The 23460-nt window shown below is 37.8% G+C and overlaps 1 protein-coding gene across 9 annotated transcripts in view; it reads left to right on the forward strand.

Moving 5' to 3' along the window:
* Window positions 1–23460, forward strand: part of LOC105667821 (defective proboscis extension response 14) — a 124086-nt gene that overhangs the window by 8063 nt on the left and 92563 nt on the right. For 2 of the 9 annotated variants that reach the window (XM_067353436.1, XM_067353445.1), the window contains exon 2: window positions 1103–1737. The exons of 3 other annotated variants lie outside the window; for them this stretch is intronic. The gene's annotated coding sequence lies outside the window, so the exon portion shown is untranslated. The remainder of the gene's footprint in view (window positions 1–1102; window positions 1738–23460) is intronic. 4 more of the 9 variants (XM_067353437.1, XM_067353439.1, XM_067353438.1 and 1 more) reach the window with 2 other exon arrangements.

A 23460-nucleotide genomic window follows, 5' to 3' on the forward strand; every position in this document is an offset into this window, starting at 1 on the left:
TATTTTATTTAATTTATTTATAAGATTATTACTTCTATTTTCTATTGGAATTTTATATTTTCTATAAAATTCGAGGCGACAGCGCGTCATATTTATTATGCACATCATGACGTTGCGAAATTAAACGAAATAATTGATGTATTTTATAATGAAAGCGAGAATATCTATGAGAATAAATAAATAAAAGACGCGATCGAGTTTTGATTAAAATTTTCGTGATGACAAACGAATTTCGAATTTTCATTATTCTTCTTTCGACGCGTGACATTGCGCAGATAATCTTATCGCACAGTTAACTTGCGTCACGTTGTTAGTCTTGGATTAAAAACTATACGCCGGTTACATACCGCAAAAGTAGGACACGTCCGGTCCCGCCCTTCGCGGCATTACCTGGTCCAGTTGGAAGGACAAAGAGAGAAAACAGATAGGGAAAAAAAGAACGAAAAATGCACACGAAATTACGCGAGAGAGGTCGCGTATAAGCTTCATGACGTGATTCGCGCCATCGATTCTGCAATGGGATTGACATTACGAATGCGAAAATCTTCTGCGTCAGACGGCGATAGATTTTTTTATGACTTTCATCGAGAGCTATAATTTTTTTTTTAATAGTCAAAAGCTGATCGTTATTATTCAAATTCTTTTAGTCAAAACGATAAAAAATTGTATATTTTATCGAAGATCAGGATTTATAAAAGTAAATGAACGATTTGTTCTTCGACAGCGTTCTTATATTTTTACTAAAATTAAAGATTTATTCGGCTAAATTTGATTATATTTGTTGAAATCAGATCCAGTAACAGTTAGCGCTGCTATTTGTTTGTAAGACGTTGATGTTGTAAACAACGTACCAGCTCTCAGTACGTTAACATGCTCCGGGCTGTTTAGAACGTGAGTTTCCACACACACATACACACACACACGCACACACATAACTAGATGAATACAAAAATTTTCTCTTTATTATTCGTTATTTTATCATTATGATTGTTATTTTTTTTTCCATAAATATCGAAATGCGTGTACGCAGCGTAATTCTTTCTCTTAATTCCAGAAGTATTTGTTATGAAATATAAATGAAAAATCTTTTCACAACTTTCAGATAAGAATGTAATTTATTCATAAACTCAACGCGCGGATTAATTGTCAAGAAATTCTCGCACCGTTTCAAGCGACTAACGCGTTCGTGAAATTGCAAATCTGCGGTGCGCGGGGATTGTTTCGACACATCGAACTGTGATTCCACGCGATTACTCTCGGTCGAGCGATATTCCCGTAGCGTCCTAGTTCGTAGATGTACATACCGGCGCCTGACCAGGATACGCGTTCTGGTCGACCGTGAATGACCGCTACTACTTGATACGATATTCCGAAATGTGCTAACGCTGCCATAGAGACAGATTCTATTACACAGTATCGACATTTCGCGCGACCGAATCATAAGTATGATCCCGGCGGCAGTAAATAATTGTATGATTTAAGCGACAATGAAGAAGGGTGGGAAGAGCAGTCGTGTTAGCGAGCGAGCGAATTTGTCTTCCCGCAGCGGGAAGTGTCACTAAGGGGAGTTGTGATTTTTTGCCCGGACAGAGCCCAGTTTCAGTGAAGTTGTATGAAGAGAAACGAAAGGTGTAATTCGACAAAAAAGACAAAAAGCGACAGAGAGGAAAAAAATACGAAGCGGAAAGTTTGAAAGGCAGCGCAACGGGGAAATTTACAGCGCCGTTGTACAGAGAAGTAAGTGTACATCGATAACATTGATCGATAATTAACGTGTCTCCCGCCCGCACAGTTTATTAGCGCGTTTGCATTCTCTTCGCATTGCGAATCGATAACGTTGATTTACATATTTTCCGATAACACCGCATACTTCAACGCGGCGCATTAGAGCAGTAATCGCATGTAATTATCCTGCGTGCGAAGCACGCGGGAGCGCTTCCTGATCGTTACAATCAAACCGTTTTAATTTACGCCCGATTTAAGGTATCACTTCGATACGTCGATTTTATCGAGTAACCAATCGTTTGTCAGTATATAGATCTGATGAGTACTGCGTTTCGTGTTAATTAGATTGATGAGTAGATATTTAAAATGCAATATTACATTATATTACGCTGCTTGTATTTTATTTTGGATATTTATGGTGCTGCGAGAAATTATATTATTTTTTCGGCAATATAGTACATTTGCGTCATCCGAAAAAAATGTACGCATAAAAATTAGTAAATTGTTTAAAACGTTTATCTTATAATCAATCGTGTGAATTACGATTATGACGATAACACTAGCGGCAATTAAGAAATTAATTTGATCGCTCCGAATTCATTGTTCAATTGAACAAAATTATTAATTCGACTTTATGAAATTATTATTAGAACGTCTATTATCTACCTGTATTATCAGTAACAATGATATTTGCTATTCGGGATTCGTAGTTATGGAACGTAAAATGTGCGGCGTGATACGGCGCCTGTTAAAATAAATTCGCGCCTCGGCGTGCGCAGTTTTATATCTCTCATTCCGATTTTCATTACACTCCTCTTACTGGGTGAAAATATTTTAGTGAGGAAACTAAGACGGGATATCCCGTATAATATTCCGCGATTTGCATTTTCACGCTTGTGGCCGTCTTCACATTAGAGAGAAGAAGCACTTTTCTATCTGCATTAATAAACGAGATTTGTGAGAGCCATTTGTTTCCGCGGTACGGAGCGTATAATAACGCCCGGTAGTATCGCGAACGGATTGAATTTATTCATTGCGTGTGTAACCGCCGCGCGATTGTTTCTTTATACGCCTGACGGAGCGGATGCACCGGTTGAATAATCGGCGCTAACGAATATTGTTAAATTAAATGATAAATTCCGCGCGATCGTTTTAATTTCTTGCCGCAAACGTTAACGCTGTCGTAACTGTATTTACGAATGATTAGGAGGGAATTACGCCCGGCTTATTTGAACGGAGATGGGGTGTCAGATATAAATGCCTGTATTATAATACGGTCGTTACATACGTACGTGACGCGCGCGCCAAGCCGGGCGGCCGTCTTGCATGCGCAGAATGCCGTGCTGTGTGCGCACCACGTAAGGTGAAAACGGGTCAAGAGGATCCCGTCATAAGAAAGTTAATACCGCATATGTCGCTGCTTGCTGAGCGTGGTGGCAAGAAAGGGGCCACTTTTAAATGATAAATTACTTCTAATGGCGTCAGTTTGCTGGCTGGCGCGAACTTTGATGAGTTTTTATCCGTGCGCGCGAGGGGCGCGTCTACTCTTCTTGAGGCGAAAAGTCGCGTCTTATATGCGCTTAATCCGGACACGTTTTAATCTTTGTGACAGCAACGTGATTTTTGTCACAGCCAATCCTTGCAACCGATATTACGCTGGATTTAAATGAAAAATTTTGGTCTAATGTTTCATTTATTATCAACTTTGTATAAGTTGACTTTGTCAACTTTGTATAAGTTCACTTTGTTAACTTTTACTCGACTGCGTGCAGCCAACAGGTTTGCTTTACATATCTATGTTCTCGTTTTAACGTTACGTTTCACGTTTAAGATATAACATTTAAAGGTTTTCGCTAATATTAACAGTTTCCTCTACTCCATAAATTGCTGTTCATGTTCCCTCTGCGAATGAATTCTGCCATCGACGACGATGCGCGCTATAGGATTCCCTTAACCCGATTTACGTCCGGGTAGCTTAATTGGAGAAACGGGAGCCGTTACTAGTTTCTATCACTCTATACTAAATTTCAATCAGCGTGTTGCGATGGCATTCTCATGGTTGCCCGCTATGGCGATTTGATTCTAATCATCGTCTTACCTTTGATAATGTGAAACGTTATTCTGAGCGATTGCATCTTCTGCAATAGCGCGCTTGCGTTGATGCACCGATATGAATTTCGTTGGTATTTCGCTAGGCATGGTACATGCGATGGCTTGCGGCAATATTTGTCCTTTAACATTTCGAGAGATTATAGTAATTGTGTAGCGGATGTTATCGGTGATAGTATAAGCGACACATGTGTGACAGGAAATTACGACTTTCGAGATTGATAAACATCTAGAAAATTAATTAACTATTTCATCAACTAAAGTGTTTCATTTATTACGCTTAATATTGAGTAAAACTTTTATACACTCAAAAAAATATTTCGCTGATGTAGTTAGATTTCTAGATATCGCAACAAGAATGTATCGCTATTTTTCGTATCTGTGAAAACATTGTTTGTCACATACAGAATTTATAGCAGTAATGTTCTAGCAATAGCTTCTGAAAAATTTAGGTACCATTGCTAAATGTTATTCATTGCATGATCTAACACGTGATTGATCTTATATAGATAGGCGCTTTAGAGAAACTTTCTTTTTAAAGTTCACAAACAATACAGATATATATTCTGTTTCTGTCATCTAAACTGATTAAGTAATTACATATACAATATCACAACAGTTGCTAATCACACATTTATCTGTTTTAGTTAATTTTTTACACCTAGAAAATTTTAGCTATTATTGCAAGATCATTTTTTTGAGTGTAGATGTAACCATAATGGAAGATTGCCAACTATAACAGTGGACGATCTATTTATAGCAGAATTTTGTTACTATTCTTGTAACAGAATTAATTTTTTAACATTGTGTCTCTGACGGTAAAAAATGAGGGCATTTGATTTTGAACATGTGCATTGTCATTAATGTTTCCAGTTAAATATTTTTGGGTAGAACACATAATGTTTTAATATTCGTACGTAATTAATTAAAACATTCAGAGCAGTTGAAATGGCTTGTTTCGAAGTGAATTCTAAATCGGAAATATCAGGGCATTAAAAATACCTGCAAATAAAATATAGGATAAAAATCAATTGCTTTTTTTTTAGCATGGCGTGTATTTATATTTCACGGTGGTCTCATTGTATTTGGTGAAGGTTCAGTGAACCCGAGAGAAATAGATGGCAGGTAGAGCGCGAGAAATAAGTGGCATTAAGACAACTAATTAAATATTTTATAGCAGAGTAGTAACAACTTTACCAGTAAATCTTGCGGGGGGAGAGAAATCTCACTTGCTCGCGAGAAAGGTCTGCGTTACAAGGCTGTAATATAAATTGTAAAGTGTTCGCTATCTCAGGAATGGCGCTCAGCGCCAGAAGGTACAGTTGCGAAACACTTGGAATGGATCTTCACCGTCATTTCTCTTATTATCGTCGATTTAATCATGCAATTTTGATTCCTATAATCCGTACGGTTTGTTTCTCTCTCTCTCTCTCTCTCTCTCTCTCTCTCTCTCTCTCCCCCATTTATAATATCTGGAATATATCCGTGAACTTTTAGTCCGTGGATTTAATATGCGAACTTGTCGGAATTATTCCAATAATACAACTTTTCGAATACTCGTAAGCTCTAAGCGTATCCCGCGATCGCGATAGACGGGACACAAAAATTTCACCTCGCGCAAGAGAGCGGCTTATTGTCTCTCCGTGTCGATTTATTCAGGAGGAAATGTGTAGACAATCTTTTGCTTCTGATTGTCTCTTCTTCCGCGCGGCCTTAACGCGCGCGGGCCGGCGCTCGGGTATAAGCCGCATTGTCGGCGACAGCTTGATCGCTCTCCTTAAATTACTTTCCACGCCCGCGAGCATCGCTCGTGGCGGCGAAACGTTTATCGTCGCCGTCTTCGCCGGTCTCTCTTCTTCCTCCTTTCCTCCCTCTCGCAACACATCCCCACGTAAGATGCAATCCGCGCATTTAACTCGCCGGTGTTTACTGCGCAACGCGAGATTATATCGTGCTTTATAACGGTGTGTACTGCAACGAATGTTTAATGGAGCAGCACAATAGGGGGGAATACGCGCGTGTGCCTACGCGTCTCTGACTTACGATCTCCCGTCCCACTGGGTGAGCTCTTCCTTTATCTTACCTACTTCTCCGCCCTCGTCGTTGCCTTTTACCATATCCCACATCCCACATTGTGCTGCGCTGTGCGAGAAACGCGGCGAATTCTCTCTCCCTCGCTACAGTAACTGGGTACTGTACTTGTCCTCGATACGCTCATAAGTTGCTACGAAATGTCGTCTTGGGGGCGAAAGTTCGCAGTCGCCGTAATTGAGCCGCCATATCGCGCGCAGTTATCGACCAGCGGAATCCAAGGATTGTTACGTTATACCTTTGAGAGTGATTTCCCGCGGTTGTCGGGCGCAGTCGCTGCTACTTGCGTCGGTTCTCGTATGTGTAGCCTACTTATGTTCCAGCGAATCGTGAATCGAGGTAGCACGGTAACGATATAGAGTAACGGAGCCGCGACAGGCGACGCATATTTAACGTGTAAGAGCATTCTCGCGCAGGAACAAGGGGATAGTGCTAGTATAATCCGTAACATAATTTTCAAGAAATTTGATTTCACACTTTTATTCCTGCAAAAGAGCAACTCATTAAAACTTTGAATGTGATCGTGATAATAATACAATGTGATTAAAATACAATTCATTTTTTTACCATAGTTGCATATTACATATTCATAAGAATTTTACATAATCAAAAGGATTTCTCAAAATTATAGCTTTGTGTCCCCTATAATTTGGCGCAAAGACAACTTTTTCTAAACACTTTTAATTAACGTTTAAAAACTGTCGATATTTTGTATGGCTTCGAGTGCATATTGTTTAGCTTTTATTCTTTCATCTCTATTCTTTGTTGTCGTGATATGTCGTGATACTTGTTTATTTTTATTGCTAGTTGGGTAGCATTTGTTATAGCATTTTTTGCTTCACTGTCTTACAAATATCGATCCGGTGCATCTGATTGAAGCATCCTGCATTCAGAGCATCCTAATGCAATTGTACGATAAAACCGCACGTCAATCTTGAAGTATACAGGTACAGCTAATCAGCCGCCCTTCCGCATCTTACCAATAATTCCTGTTCCGTACCTGCTTCTTCGGTAGCATTCGGAATCCTGCGTTGCTTGATAGCAATCAGCTGCGTCGATCGATATATCGAAAGTACGAACCATTCTAAATGCTTATTCTCATCGTACCGGCTCGATTATGTTCGTTCTTCTCGAAGAGAGGGTCCGTCTCACGATCTCTTCGACAGAGTTTTCCGAGTGCTCCTAAGAGGATCAGGAAACGTTCTAGAATGCATCGCAATCTACTCCTGATTTTTCGTAGTTTAATGTTGTTAGGTCTAGAGTCAGCAGCACTGTCGATGTTTGAAAGTAGACGGCCGACGGAAAAGTGCTTCCTTCCGTTGAATTCTGACATCTGCGTAATCAACGTATTTTACACAGAATACTCTTGTGATTGAAATATTTCACAATATATTGAATGAAGATTGCGTAATGTGATTCCGGAAATAAGATAGAACTTATTTACTATTTGCATAGGATCTTACAGCTGAATATTGTAATTTGTTTGTCCAATTATGTAAATTTTTATCAAGGAGAGTTCAAAGTGAATCTGTTGCTAAAGGAAACGTTCAAAGTGTCGATAGAACTGTGTTGTCAGAAGTGTTGGTTAGGTCTGTATAAATCGTGTTTAATCAAAAAGCTTATTATCGTATAAATTTTATACTCGTTACTGTTCTTACAATGAACTTTACACGAGAACTTGAAGATGGGGGTTTATATTAACAATGTCCTTGGTCGTATTACATTCTTATGCCCGCACAAAAGCGCGAGTTGACTCCCTCGTTACACTGGTAAAGCCATTAAATTTACATAAAAATGTTCCCCCGTGAGATCAGGCCATTCGGTGCGGGCGCGAGGTCGAAGAGGCGAAGTTTATCTCAGGGTACGGCTTTATACTGTCAGATTAAGGAGTTGGAGTTTAACTTTTAGCCCGAGATTAACTGCTAACCGATGCATTAGTGTGCGTACATTTCTCGAATGACTATGAAGTGACTATCAAGTGGGTCGGTTTTCTTGTACTTTTTCTTCGTGATAATAAGAAAGGTGAATGTGTGACAATCTCGTAAAATAAATTGGCGATACAATTATCATATCATAATTAAGTTCATATTTTAATGTCAGTAATTTATTATTGTAATAAAAAAAGATGGGAGAATATTAAATTACTTCTTACAAAGGTTTTACAGTCAAACCAATGTTAGTTTTTATTTAAAAATAAAATCCAAACAGCTTGTAAATACGTGCATTTAATTTTCTACGGTTAAATGAAAATTAATGAATAGGAACGATAAATCTCGCAAGTAACTTCCCTCGATATCGTCTTTCGACGCAAAGAGCCATTATCCATTACTCTATCGCGTCGCTAACGACAAAATAGAGGACACTCGCGGCGATTCGTATTTTCACTTCTTTTCCGCTCGTACCGACGATGTAGGATGAAGAAAGGAAAAAGAAAATGGTATCCGAATCTCGGGTCCCAGAGACCCATTAACGCGCCAAGGGAGAAACTTTCCACGCGAATAATGCAAATTATCCTCGAAACGCCCGAAGGTAGTCGCGCGCGTCGTACTTTGTCTCTCCTTCCGCTTGAGCCTTTCTTCCTCCCGGTTCCAGCCTTGTAACCAGCAGTCTCTATCTCGCAACACTCTGTTCTTCTTCGTCGCCCCTTCGCTCTTCCATCTTCCCGCTCGCTTGCACACTTGCCCTTCTCCTCATTTCCTACTCCCTTCGTGCGAGATTTAATCGTTCGCACGAAAGTCCGACCTCGCGACCGAAACGAGTTAATCCGTTTACGTTAATACGAGTAGGAACGCGTGAAATCCACTTTGAAAAGCAGAACTCCGGCGCCTGTTCGCAGGCGTATCAACTATCGCGAGACGATTATCACTTGACGTTGAAGTTGCCTTATTCCTCCTTTTATTCCTGGGGCGTGAATAAATTTACCAATAAGTTATATCTTGGATCTTTGGCTAAGATGATAAGCTGAGCGACTTTAATTTTCTGTTATAACGTGTATCCTATTTCGTTGATTCGCGCGATATTCGAATTTATAATACGGCCTAATTATAAAATCGCCGGTCTGCGTAGATAACACGCCGCTATTTCCATGCACGCTCGCCGCGCCGCTTAATTAATTCCACAAAAAATTGGCGCGACGTGAATCGCTGGATTCGAACCAGCTGTCGTAATGCTTCATGGGACTTATTTTTTTTTGTGCAAAAATGTAGATTCCGTTACAAACGTTCTTCCGTAATGTATCAAATATCACGCGTTTTTTTTCGTCCGTTACAACACCGTATGGAACTGTATGTCATGTCCAACTAATTAGAATGCTGTCAACTCTGACAGATTTTTTTACTTTTAAATTCTTTTTTTGCGACGGCTGTATCCGGATACATGCATGTTCTATCGCGGTAGAGAGCGTTTTGCGTGAAATAATGTTACATTTGATTCCATAGAGCAGCTCGCACATTATGTAGCATTCATTCTGAATATACAGCGCAATCGTGCCGTCGGTTTCTCATGCATAGCACGTGTACGTTCACTATGAGTTTTGTTTTTTTATGCTTTTCGATACATATTCCATCGTTTATAACGTAGAAAATGTGTAATGTTCCATATCCCACGTTGGATTTACCTTTACTGCACGGATACGAATTATTAAACGATTTATAGATCATAGTATATGTACATATTTTATGCGCACGTAAAATTGTACATTTATTGAGCTATGTTGATAAGTAGCGCTATGACTTTAATAATGATATTAATCGTTACTAGACACGAGGCAGGATTATTTCGGTAATTCGGAAGCGTTACGATCGTTATCGTGACGCAAACGAAAAACGACTGTTAGGTGATACGTGGCGAATTGCCGTCATTAATTCAATTTGCGAGCCGCATCAGCTCGCTCGAGAAACGCTCGAGCGCGCCCGGACGAAGAAGAAAGCCTTCTCATGAAATGGTGGCCATTTGAGATCTTATCGGAACGTGTCTGTCCGTAGGGCGATAGTTCGGCTCTCTCTCTCTATTTTTTATCCCCTGCTACACCGTTGGGCCATAAATTATTCGTCCGATTCCGGAAAATTATGAGTTCGCCTCGCGATCGACCTCGTTTTACTAATTTTCGAAGCGCTCGGCGCAAAATACGTCATTTGTGTCACGCCTCGGTGTAATCGAATCAGCACTTTCGCCGCAAGAGTGATTATCTATAATAATAGCATCTATACGGGATAAAGCACAACGGACAAAGATAGACGGAAGAGTTGCGGGGTGAAAAAGTTTCGCGATAAATCGAAGAACATCAATGTTTATTACTGCAGCTTACGATGGATAACAATGGAGCGATTATTTGATAGCCCTTCGAAAATTGCGGTATTGGTACTAGGAAATTTCTGGTTTTCGTGCGCTTCGACGAACAGTTCGATATATAAAACTAATATTTACGAGCGCGTTGCTCCGCAGCAGTAATATTTTGCCTCTGAAAACCGTGGGCGCGGAGGTCAGCATTGGGACACACGTGGGGGAAAAACGTTGTAAATATCACTCTATCATTGACCTATAAATATGCTGAAAGATAAAAATGTGAAAAGTCATATTTTTCTCGGGCCGTTCGATTAATGCACGCTTTTCGTCCGATCAGAATCATTTTAATATTTTAACTTTTTTTTCCGGTGCGGTGATTAAACTTTCACCTGGCGTGTTTACTGTGGCGCGCAACATGATTTTCTTTTCTGCGAGGAAATGGCTACTTCGAAAATCACTTAAGGCGCTCAAAGTTATAAAATAAACAAAGACAAGTATTACATCTTGAAAAAAATCATTTTCTTTTATTGCAGTTGCCAAATTGTACGCGTACGAAGCAAACTAAATTAGAACTTTTTACGTAGAGTAGAGATAGTTGTACAATATTATTATCGATCTGACAAAGCATTGTACTTGCGGTTCGAAAGATCAGAAAGCCCGCCAGAAACCGACACTGCTGCAAGCGGAGCGTTTTCCGGTAAAAGCTTTCGTGCCGTATCTCTGGCACACCGATGGACACAGCGGTAGTTGCATCATAGTAAATTAATATCGTTGCACAACCATTTCCAATTAGCGATTTTTTTTTTAATTTTTAATGCACAAGCACGAGATAAATGCGATCATTTTAAAAATAAGAATATTATTGCGCGTTGTCGATGCTGGCTTACTAAATGTAGTAGATTTTATTCCGGTCAGCTGGTATTTCGTAGATGCGATTAATGGAGTTAGTTCAGCTACAAAATTGAGCTGTAAACTCAGTGCGCGCGATAAATTATGGCGGACGCGTTTGCTGTGAAATTACAGAACATTCCCTTTGAAAGTATAATCATGAAATGTTTGACGGCTTAAAAAGGAAAACAGGATCAAGTATACTCGTAAATATCCATGAAATTTTTATACAGGACGTTATTAATATTAAAATTTAAGGACGGTACTGATCGAAGCTGTTGAGGGAGCCTACGAGCTGTAATAGTCTCGCGGGACTTAACATTCGCAAAAAGCACACCGTGGTTGCTTTCGGTCGATGTAAAACCGCCGGATAATGCGAGAAGAGTGCAGAAAAAGAGCGTTTGTAAGCAACGCACGACGTTATCGGTACAACGTTTCTCCGATATTTTTATTGATTTCGCCGTTGAGGAACAAATACAGCCCATTTTCCGTATCAGCGCAGTACTAAAAGGATATTATTTCATACGTGATTCTTTTTACATCGCAACAAATATGAAGTTATAACGTACAATAAATTCGATACGCTTATTTAGAAAATAATAGACTGCAATAACAATCGTATAACCGTATAACCGGAGGCTTATCCGTAATTTTTATTACGCGCAAATCCAACAGAGTTATGTTATCCGGATAAGGGTTAAAAACGGATTCAGCACTTCTCCAGATTCAAAGTTTTTTCTTCAAGTCGTTGATCGATGGACTTACAGAAGATAATTTGCATCGTCTGCGAGTGTAGTCGGGGAATTTCCTAAGTTATTTGAACACCTGGGAGAAAGAGTTTCTAATAATGAAATGTTTCCGGGAGGGAGAGAACTCGAATGTCAGACAGACTTTCTAATAATGAAATATTCTATAGCGACAGAGAGTGAGACAAAAGAAGGGTCGGGGGGAGGAGGGGGGGGAGATTGAATATTTGGTGGCCTACATTTCTGATAATGATATATTCGGCAGACGACGATCTAGTTCAAACCGATTCGCTTCTTTTCACGCGGCTTACTCATCCGCGTTCCTTAACGATGCGCTGCCGGAGCTGCCGCGTGTCACGCGGCCGCTTAGTCGGCAAACTTCGATGGTACGAGGCACGAGTAATCAGGCCGTACGGCTAATTAGGTCGTTAATGAACAGATCGATGAACGCTGGCCGTTAGAAGGATTCTCTTTGACGTCGCTCGACGATGCCGCTGCGTGCTCGTGGTGGTCGGTGCCAACGACGACAATGGCGGTGAACACGCGAAAACGCCGGGAATTAATGTCGGCTCGGAGCTTTGTCGGAGCGAAATCGAGGACTCGGGATTTGGGACTAACAATTTTGGGGTGAATTCAGTCGAGAAAATAGCCGAGTAGAAGGAGTTATTAGGGAAAATTTATTCCTCACAATACCTACTGTGTACCGCGCGATATATACACCTTGAAGAAATTATCCTCTCGTGCTGTACGCACACATTGACTTCATGATTGGAGCTGAAGTGTCATTAGTTTTCATATAGATCAGTTCTTGCGGGTGGGACGATGAATCTGGATGTGAAATGACTCGACACGACGTGACAAATCGTTCTAGAACAAGCTGGCGCGCGACGTGCACGCACATCCGTCCGCGAGATTTTCCTAATGTAGACCGATCGTAATAGATTGCGCGGCTTATCGCGCCATGCGTTAATTACGGAAATTATAAATTATAGCGGAAATTGAAATCCAAGCAATCGGAGCATTTTTAGGTAAAGCTCTTATTACGCAAACCGCGAAGTGATGCAAACATTATTCGAGAATGTTTTATCGAAAAGAAAATCCGGAGCGCACGTGTACTGTAAAGATAAGACATCAGTTAGCTACTTGTTGGGAGGATCGATCGTTTGCACGACAATCGATTGATAGACGCCACTATTCGCAGCAGAAACCCGCATTAAGCTCCGTTTAATCACCGGGCATCGACATCGACCCCGTATCGCATTACGTACAATCACGTTAGCTTCCGCATCGTGTCCTTTACAAGATCCACCGGTCAGCACGATGAGGGTCCTGCTTAATATCGCTCTCGCATCTGCATTCCTCCTTTTCGCATTTAACAATGAAACAATTTTCAATCTGTTCTTTCGTGTCTCTTTACTGTCTTTCTGCTTCAGCTCAACGACTTATATAAATCTTGAAAGCTTGTTTATTTTATATATATATATATATATTTAAAAAAAAATTTTTTTAATTTTAATATATCACAATTGTAGACACATTTATTACTTTGATAATATCAGTTTTTCGGCGCTTGAAAGGATCTGAGAACGCTTAATTTCTTATATTAACTATTGCAAATAAAAACGCTTTATCAAAAATGACTTGAGATAACAATTAAATTTACATAAAGTTTATATATTTAAGGTCTTTTAGAATGCTAAGTTCAAAATTGTAGGTGAAATTTTTAGAACTTTGAATCGTGAATTCGCGATGTGGTAATTCCAACGGTTTTGTATAAAACTTTTATTCAGAGTTTAAAAATATCTAATTTGAAAATATTAAAATGTAAATTTTGTAATCCAAGAGAAAAAAAATGAGAAAATCAAGATAGAATATAATTAATGTTATAGAATATAATTAATTAAGAATAATTGTTAAAATTGTTACTTAATTTGAATGTGATATTTAAATTAAAATTTTAGAACATGATACATTTTATTATAAAAATAATATTATCTTGAATTAAAAAATTTTAATATCAGGTTTGAATGCGAACGTAATAAAAAATCTTTAAAAAAAGTTTGATAAGAATAGAATAATTTTTCCAATCTGCGTATGCTATCAGTTTTGTCATATTAAATTCAAAAACCTTTACCACAGATTTGAGTTCAGTAATTCGAAAAGCCTAGATAGATTGTAATTATTTTGCGAAAGTTTTGTAGATAAAAATTTTTTTTGTCGTTATTAATATTTAAGGGATTAGTAAATAATGCTTTCTCTCTCTCCTTCTTTTTTTCTCTCGCTCTCTTTTTTGCAGAATCCATTTTCCGAAATTATTATTAATGTGTTTTTTAAAAGAGAGTTTCGTATACAAGCCGGAAGCACTGTTTATCCATATACCGCAGCGCGATTAACTCTTCTTATCGTTGATGACGGACCTCTCGGCGGATTATGCATTGGCACAGTAGATGGCTTTCGTGGCAGAGCTTGTGGATTAAATTTCAATTGCATACGCCGTGCTCGAATTCCAGAGAGTTCGCGTTGAGGCTATCGTCTCTATTTACTCGTTATCACAGCCGTTGTTGTTTTACGCTTTCCGCTTGTACGCATGCGGATAATACGATTTTGCCACAGGCGCACCGGATGATATTGTTTAAAGAGTTCCGATGTATGTTTGTTTCGTTGCGCTACTGTCGAATACTCTCGTTTCCGCCAACTGACTGAACTTTTACTCCTTCTTCACGGCATTCTATTTTTCTTTTTCTCGATTTTTAGCGATGTTGATTGTGAAATCTTTTTGCTTAGTGCTACAACATACGAATTGAATGCTTTCAAAGTTATTTCTGAAATAATATGCTGTTTGTATGGCCAAGCGTTATACATAAATTTATATAAAGTCTGAGAAGGAAAACATTTATGAACATGCCTTATGAGCCGTGTGTCATCGTCGGGCCGAGAACGCGCGCGCATTAACTTTAACGTGTAACGCGTGTACGAATTAGCGCGCGCATCCTTTCATTAGCAGACATTTCGCAAAGCGGACGAGTGTGCAATAAGCCGAATGTTGTTGGCCGACGCGCGCGTTATCGCATAATGCAATATTAATTCAAAGTGCCTCTGAATGGGGAATAAAGCGAACGAGGGAACGCGCGAGAAAAAAGCTACGTCCTCTTTACATAATAAGCAGACCACCGCCGCTCCTTCCCCGCCCGTTTTTCCTGCCTTCCTCGCGTTCCTCGTCGCGTTCGTATCTTTGCCGTTTCGTCCCTCGTCAACCCTGCCCGTCCGTCCGCCACGGACAGGAAATTTCCTTTCTTCCTCGATTCTTCTCTCACGCCACTCTTGTTCACCCCGCGCGCTTCTCAGCGTGCTTATTTTTTCGCCCTATCTCTCGGGCTTTATTCCTTCGCTTTCTTCGTTCACCGACAGCAGGAACGAGAGTAAAGTAAGAGAAAGGGTACGATAGCGCGTGACGTTATGGAAGTTATCTGTAAAATAGGAATTTGCAGAGTCGAGGAAGAAGGACGCGCGCGCGCGCGCGCGAGCGAGCGAGCGAGGGAACTTTACCGAGTCGAATGTCGTGCAAAAAGAAAAAGGAAAATAAAGAGGACGCGATGTTACGCGCGTAATTAAAATCTTGCTTCGAGAAAAAGAGAGAGCGCGGACATTTTACAGCACGGGATTGCTAATGTCCGGACGAGCAGCCTGGCTCGTTTTATTAGCTTCCCTCTCTTTCTCTCTCTTTTCCGCATTAGTTTCCATTATCTATTTTATTGTAATTAACGTTTTTTCAATCTTATTTCACAATCTGTCACAGTGCATTAAAAAATTCTCGGATGTAGACTTACTCAAGAATTCACGTCGCGTGAGGACGCGCGGAAGAGAGGACGCGATATATATCTGATTTACTGGTCCATAAATATCCCTAATCTATACCGGAGGCATAACTCTTTCACCCCCCCCTCCCTCACCCCTATACACACACACACACACATACACACACTTCTCTCTCCTCTCCGCTTTTGGTCCGTCTCTTCCTCTTCCTTTTGCCATCGTGATTCGTTACTGCATGCTTCATCCCGTATCTATCATTGCATTTTCTTTCTTTTGTTTAGCCTAGTTCTTCTTCCGTTCCGCATGTTTCGATGCAATGGGCGACCGCTGCATGTGATCGCTGGTTAGCCAACGGAGTTTGTTACAATGCGGGCAATACAGCGCGATTTTATTGACACATCCTTTTTTGTAAAGCATTTGATAATTTATTATATATTCCCATTCTTATGCTTACGCATGAAATAATGTGATTGTATTAATACTGTAAAGGGTTTGGTAATATTTTTCAACGATAAACGATGACATAAAAAGTGCAAGCGAGTGCGCAAGAAGTATTAATTAATATAAATTAATGGACAAAAAGCATTTGGGCTACAATTTTGAGTCTTTGTCAGTTTGATAGAATGTAAGAAAAGAGGGAAAAAGATTGCATAAAAAATATTTAAAAAATACATACAAGTGGTTGAAATAAAAAAATTAGTATAACAAAGAACGGATTCAACGACTGCATGCGCAGCACCGTCCGACACAACACGGACAGAGCGCAGTGATTATGGTGTGACTTTGCTCAGACGTATTGTGCCGGGCGATGCTATGCGTGCGGACGGTGAATTCGTTTATTGTTACGCTAATTTTTTGACTGTTATATATTTTTTTTTATATGATCTTAATTCTTTCTTTTCTTATATCCTATCACATTGAGAAGAGGATCCGAAATTATAGTCAAAACTTCTTTTGTATATTAATTTATAATAGTTCTTGTGTTCTGACAGCGCTTTGGGCTTTGGGCTTTGGGTTTTCTTGTTGCCTTCTATATATTATTGCTATATAATGATTGTTTGAAAAACAAAGACGTGTACGCTTGATTGTGTGCATTAGTGTTGACTTACTCAACAAAGCAAAATACATATAATACTTGTCGTAACATCCTGGGAGACGGCTATTTACTGTTACGAGATTTGATGTGCCTTACGAGCTGCATCATTGTTTGATATTTGCATGGTCGTCAAAACAGCGCAATATAAACGTAAATCTGAGTTCTTGGAACGGAGATCGCGCGCGAGCATGTTTTGGTCTCTTTTGGAACTTATCCTATAAACTAAAACGAGGTCGACGCGGCGTAAATGTGCACACGTGGCCGCTCGATAACACGATGTCATTATCGTGTAATTACAAAACTTAAATTTTCTAAGTGAAATCTTACTAATTAACGTTAATGACTCGTTCACTTCTTGCTATTCGTTTCAGTAATCTTTCGAGTATTACGGCTCGCCACACTCGCGCGATTACTCTTGCAGAAAATTAAACGGACATTTTGACCTTATCGCTGAATGATACGAAGAGTCGTTAGGTCGCGAGAGAAAATTGACTCTCGTATGAAAAATGATGCTATGAACAATTTGTTCTTGTATGCACAATGGGCACTCTTCGTGCTTATCTCTTTCCGTGCTATGCATATTGAACACAACATATTAAGCTTGACATGACATATATGGATGATTTGTGTTTCATGTCATTTTAAACCTTTTCAATTTTCAAATTATCTAATTTACTAAAATTATTTATATTTAATAATTTATTTATGTGTGTATCTAATTATTCTTATTTATTTTATGAAGACATTTTAAAAAAATTTTAAATTAGACATAAATTCCTTCAGAATTTTTTGATTATTTTAACGTTGACTTAAATGCAAATAGCATACACTTTAATGTGTTGGATTTAATACATTTCGCGTCGCATCTGTCATATAATACATATATAGACGTATTTTTGCGTTATCAGCGCGAAATGTGTCAGAAAAGGTGTGTCATCATAGAATTAACATAGAAAATCACTCACAGTTTTATCCTTAGCAAACAAATCAATATTAAATATTTGATCTTTATTTTAATAACATAGAAAATTATTCAAAGTTTTCCCTTTAGCAAATAAATCAACATTAAATATTTGATCTTTATTTTAATAGTATTAGGGTAAAATAAATGTAATTATAACTCTTGTTATCTAGAAAATTTTATGAGGATTATTTTGTGAGAAAATATAGTTTCTAATTGTGATTACGCACTATTTCAACTGTTTGGAGAATTACGCGGGGGACTATCGCGTTAAGTACCACGTAGAGTCCATTATGACATAGAACCGCAAAGGGTTAAAGTATCATCAGCGTTTTAAACTTTCGAAAACTGCATCGAAGGCCAATTCGCTGTCACTCACGGGATTTGCCCTCGTTTTCCCGTGCGATATACGTTACGAAGTAGCGGTGCGCCGTGGTTGACTTTCCTGTTTGCCGTAGTATCGAACTTTAATTAAGCCGACCTCCCCGCTGCGTGGAGTTTCGTTACGGATGACGAAATCGCTGAGAGAGAAACTCATCACCTCATGGAATAATTACCACTGCGAGAGGCACTGGTATATACGCGATCATTTATTACCATCTATCGTGGATGTCAAACTTGAATATAAGAAAAAACGAAGAGACTGAAATGCATATACCTTTGACACTTTTGATATCGATGTTCAAGCACTTCTCTTTTATCTCTCAAAAATTTATTTTAGATTCCAGAAATACTTGCAAAATACACGCGCATTGCATACATCTTTTTAGCGCAAAACACAATAATTCTCATAAAATATTAATGAGACATTGAAATATAGATTGTATAATTTTAGTATATTTTTTTAAAACATTTTTTTAAAACACACACGAGATTTCGGTCAAAATTTGTAATACGAGTTGTAAGAGCTATTATTTTTACAGAAAGCAAACGTGAACTAAATTATAAAATTAGAGATAGAATATTCTTTTTAAGAAAAGAAGACATTTCTATAGTATAGAATATGTCATCAAGAAAGCTGAAATTTGCTCGACGAAAGCATCCTATTGTCTTTTACCGGGACGAGACTACAATGGTTAGGTACATGAAAATAAAGGCATTTAAAATTTAGAACTTCTTCAAAATCCGTTGTTTATGGCGCTATTCATTAAAAAAAGCATTTGAATCATTCAGAAGTCAAACTAATTCCACTTCTTGCAAATTTTCCAATTTTAGCACCAAAGCACATGATGAGTATTTAACTTCATAAATAAAATAAATTGATGAAGTTAGTCAGTTTGGCTTTTAAGCGGGTCTCATTTATTCTCTGTCTATAAAAAAATCTGAAGAAAGCATGTCTGAAATCTTAAGTTTAGAAATAACGTCAAGTAACAGCGTGAAAATTAGATATAAACTTGCATCTGTAGAGTGTGCTAAATATACATATGCGCGTCATATCGATTGTTTATCATCGTGCGATTTTATAGTAAAATATCTTTCGACTTATTGGACGATATGCGATGTTATGCAATTTTATGTAACACATACAAAAGCATTTCTTTGCACTTTTTTTCTTTATTGCGTATTATTGGATGCTACACTCAACGCGCACGTATCGACATTGCGCGTTACATACGATTATGATATTCCAATAATATTGTAGCATTCTTAATATATTTGCCATCATTCTTCGACTATTTTTGCATTTATATTTTGCGTATATCTGCAATATTACTTAGATATTTACAGTAGGTAGATATATAAACTGATAGACAGTATAAAGTGCTACATAAAATGCGAATAAAGATTTTAGTAATACAATAATTATACACAGAGTATCTGAAAATTCGCACTAAAATAATAACGCAAAAATTCTTGAAACATTAAGTAATGAAGCAGAGTCGGCAGAAACAATATGAACATAAATTAGGAAATTATAACAAAGATACGTAAAGTAGGATTTAGAACATGCGCGTGCTTATTAATAAAACGTCACGTACATTTGATATCGCTTTAACAAGCTATTTTCCTTCTAGTTTATAATTAAATAATGGAGAAAATTTGGTGAGAGGCTCTATTAATTTAACAATTCAAACTGAAGTATAATAGGATTTAACAGTCGGAGCTAGTTCTAACATTTCAAGCTTCTTTTTACATTTCACTTGCTAACAATGTGAAACGAGACTTTCTCCCTTCTACTTTGTTCTCTGACTGCGAGATCTGGTTGTAGTTCATATCACTCTTGGATCATTAGTCGTCCTTCTTGTCTTCAGATAACACGAACATTGATAATCAAGAGCTGAAAGCGATAATTTGACAATTTGGATAATCTTGTGCTTTGCCCTTTACTCCGTTCACATCTAAATCATCTCATCTAATTGATAACTTCATTATCACACTTGATAATGAAAATTTTTTTTGTTATTTAATTATGATAATCGGCACCTCAAAGAAATTCGAGAAGTGAGGTGAAAACTGGGCATCGCGTGAGCGTTTTTTGGGTAATTTATTGGATTGCGTTTTTATTTTTATAATTAATGATCCGTTAATATACATTCGATTCTTTTTTATTGCGTGAAAACAATTCAATTGTAATATGTTTTAATACGCGCAATTTCCGTTAATTTATTGTGCCGACTTCTGGTATTTTTTACAACTGTAACCTTCAAACATATAAGTCTTTAGCATACTGAGAATGATCTGATTACAAGCGAAACATTTGTAAAAGTTAAACATTTCTAAATTCTATGATATTGACAACTAGTTCTGGGTTCTTTAGCTTTGTTACACTTTGATTTGTATTGTTAAATAATAAAGATTTTTGCAATTTTTTCTCTAAAGAATAGTTTTTGAAATATAAAGATTTAAAGCTGGTCAATCAGATTATATTTAGATGGTTACCCTGTGAGTTGCGTGTATGTAATGTTAGGGATCGTTAGAGATCATATGCTTTATATATTTATTGAACAAAAAATGGTGTCTGCTCATGTGTATTAAATCGCATCAATAATTTTGTGGATCATACCCATAGTATGCGTAAATGAACAGTGACACAATTAGTTTGACGTTCATAAGGAGCCCTAATATTACTGTGAAAATAACTGCATGGCTGACAAACAAACGATATCTAAATATAATCAGTGATTGATTAGTTTCAAGTTCTTATATTTCAAAAACTACAGTTTTTTTAGAATAAAAAATTGCAGACTTATTACTGAATTATCAGTGAGTTTTCCGCGCGCGCGGTAATAGCATTTTATAATATTATATCTTATATATATATATTTTTCCATTTCTGATGCAAGCAAGCTCGAAACTTATCTGATACCAGTTTTAAAAGACGATAGGTAACTTTCTCTGAAGATGATTTATTTCGCTTGCTGTCATTTTCGTCTTATTCTTGTCATCGGTAAGCTACTGGTAAAATTTATGACACAATTTCTAGAAGATAAACAAGTTTACGCTCTAATCGTGAGATTATAACTGATCTTCGAAAAGGCAGGAATTAAGAATATTGACTACTTCTTGTGGACGATAACTTTCTGCGAAATATATTTGCTGCACGATTTTACAATATTTGTTAAATATTTCCATGCAATTGTTTTGCTAATTTGTCACTGTTATATTTTTTGTGTGTTTTATTACAAGGGAATTATGACAAGGTATCGACAGGATTTTTGAAGTAATATCGACACTTGTTGCTATCGAATCAGTAAAAATGTCGATAACTTATTAAATTTAAGCATCCCTAGGTGCGCATCGTGAAGAAAAATGATTACTCACCCCTTTCGTTCGTTATCGCTGCGAGTAAAATATCGCAAATTGTCGGCCGTCCGAGACAGTATAGTGATTAATCGACGAATTTCGTGATAGGACAGCGAAATATGGCAATGTAATGCCTTCTGATTCCGCCTGTTTGTTGACGTGACTTTTTGCATCGCGCGCTTAGAGAATATGGAAGCCCGGACAAGATTTACAGATTCACCGTAGAGTTCGGCGGAAAGCGATTTATTGCTGGCATGTATCGACGTTGAATACATAATGAAATTATTGATTCTCTGCTGGTGTGCATTAGTCATGCTGTCTATGTACCAAACAATATTTCTAGCGGGATGAATTTACGGGCGATATCTGCATACTTTCAAGCGCGAGTCTCTGTCTTTCTCGATTTACGTCGAAAATTAATCGGATTCGCTCACAATTTACGGGACGCATATGGCAAATAATAACTTGCGAATAGCTCGCAAATTCTCTCCCTTTCTCTCAGCTGATACCAAGGATATCCTATTGGCGAAATCTTGTGTAGAGTCGCGCGGCGCGCGGCATACATCACTTAATGGGTTCTTCCATTACACACGTAATGCGAAATCGCATTAGCATCCGGGAAATGCTTGGCTAAGTCGAAACTCGGATGCAAGGACTCCTGGATGCGAGAGGTTTCTGGATACGAGAATTCGGAAACTTGCTAGCGATTACGTTAGTTCCTTGCGCGAAACAACGTTGCATACCTCTATACCTTTCTTCGTTACGTTAATGAACGTACGGTAATCGGACGGTGGTCATTGTATACAAAAGCCCGCATCTATGAATACAATGCGCGTATTGTTGTAATCTTGGATAATGTCTATTTGTAATAACAATATGCATTTTTTTTATTATCTTAATCGTTTAAAGTTTGAAACATTATAAATTTGTGAAGAGGATTGCTTATATATAGATTTGCTTTTATACTCTTATAGTATGCACCATATATGTGTATGCAAAAAGAAAGAAACTATACAACGACCGTATTATCTTGGAAGCTGGTTTCACAATGGTATACCTACCGATGCACGTATATTCAGATCAATTCCGCTCCGGCATCATGGAAATGAGAACAGCAGGGCCGCATCGCAATGTCGATACAAAGAGATACCGTATACATCTATTTTCTCTCGGAGCATGTTGAGACAGACCGATGCGCAATTGGCCGATACGTTTACGAGAGAAAACACATTCGCGTATTCAATAGGAAATAGAAATAACGCAAGCGAATTGTAGATGGAAATACCGTAAAAAATATATCGCATTCTATTTGCGAGTTTTTGTATAATTACTGAGAATTAAATTGTAGTCTGATCAAATTAATAGCTTGTCCACCTTTGGTACTTGTTACGTGCGACTCTGTTCCGATATTTATTTATCATTTGTATCGAACGAATTTGCATGGGTAGCATTTACGGACATTAAATGTCGAAAATTACAGTCAGCTACCGATAATCGAGTAGCAACATTCGCTACCGTTGCTCTGCGTAGATCCAACACAGCGATATAATTTTCCCTTTGACAAGTACTTTCGCATTGTTGTTGTCGAATAAAATTTTTATTTTAAAAACATTAATTCCAAATTGTTTAATAAAACCATTGATGAAAGAAAGAACAGTACACATGAAACAGTGCACAGATCTTTATATTTTGTATGTTATATTACATATATGCATATACACAATGTTTCACAATTTGCGATTTCAATTTTAATATTGATTTTAATTTTTAATTCTTTGATAAATTTATAATTGTAAATTTTTCCTTTTAGTAATAATATATTAGGTGTGGAAATTAATTCTTTTTGACTGATTTATTATCTCAAAGCCGTCAGATTTTTAGTCGTAACGGCATTTGTAAGCTGCTTAAAAGGCGACGTAAGGTCATCAACAATAATGAAGAATATTTCGATGATTCGAGCTCTTTTTTTTAATATTTACTATTTTAATAAAGTTTTGATTTTA

The sequence above is a fragment of the Linepithema humile genome, chromosome 4 (genome assembly GCF_040581485.1).
Source record: "Linepithema humile isolate Giens D197 chromosome 4, Lhum_UNIL_v1.0, whole genome shotgun sequence".
Lineage (NCBI taxonomy): Eukaryota > Metazoa > Arthropoda > Insecta > Hymenoptera > Formicidae > Linepithema > Linepithema humile.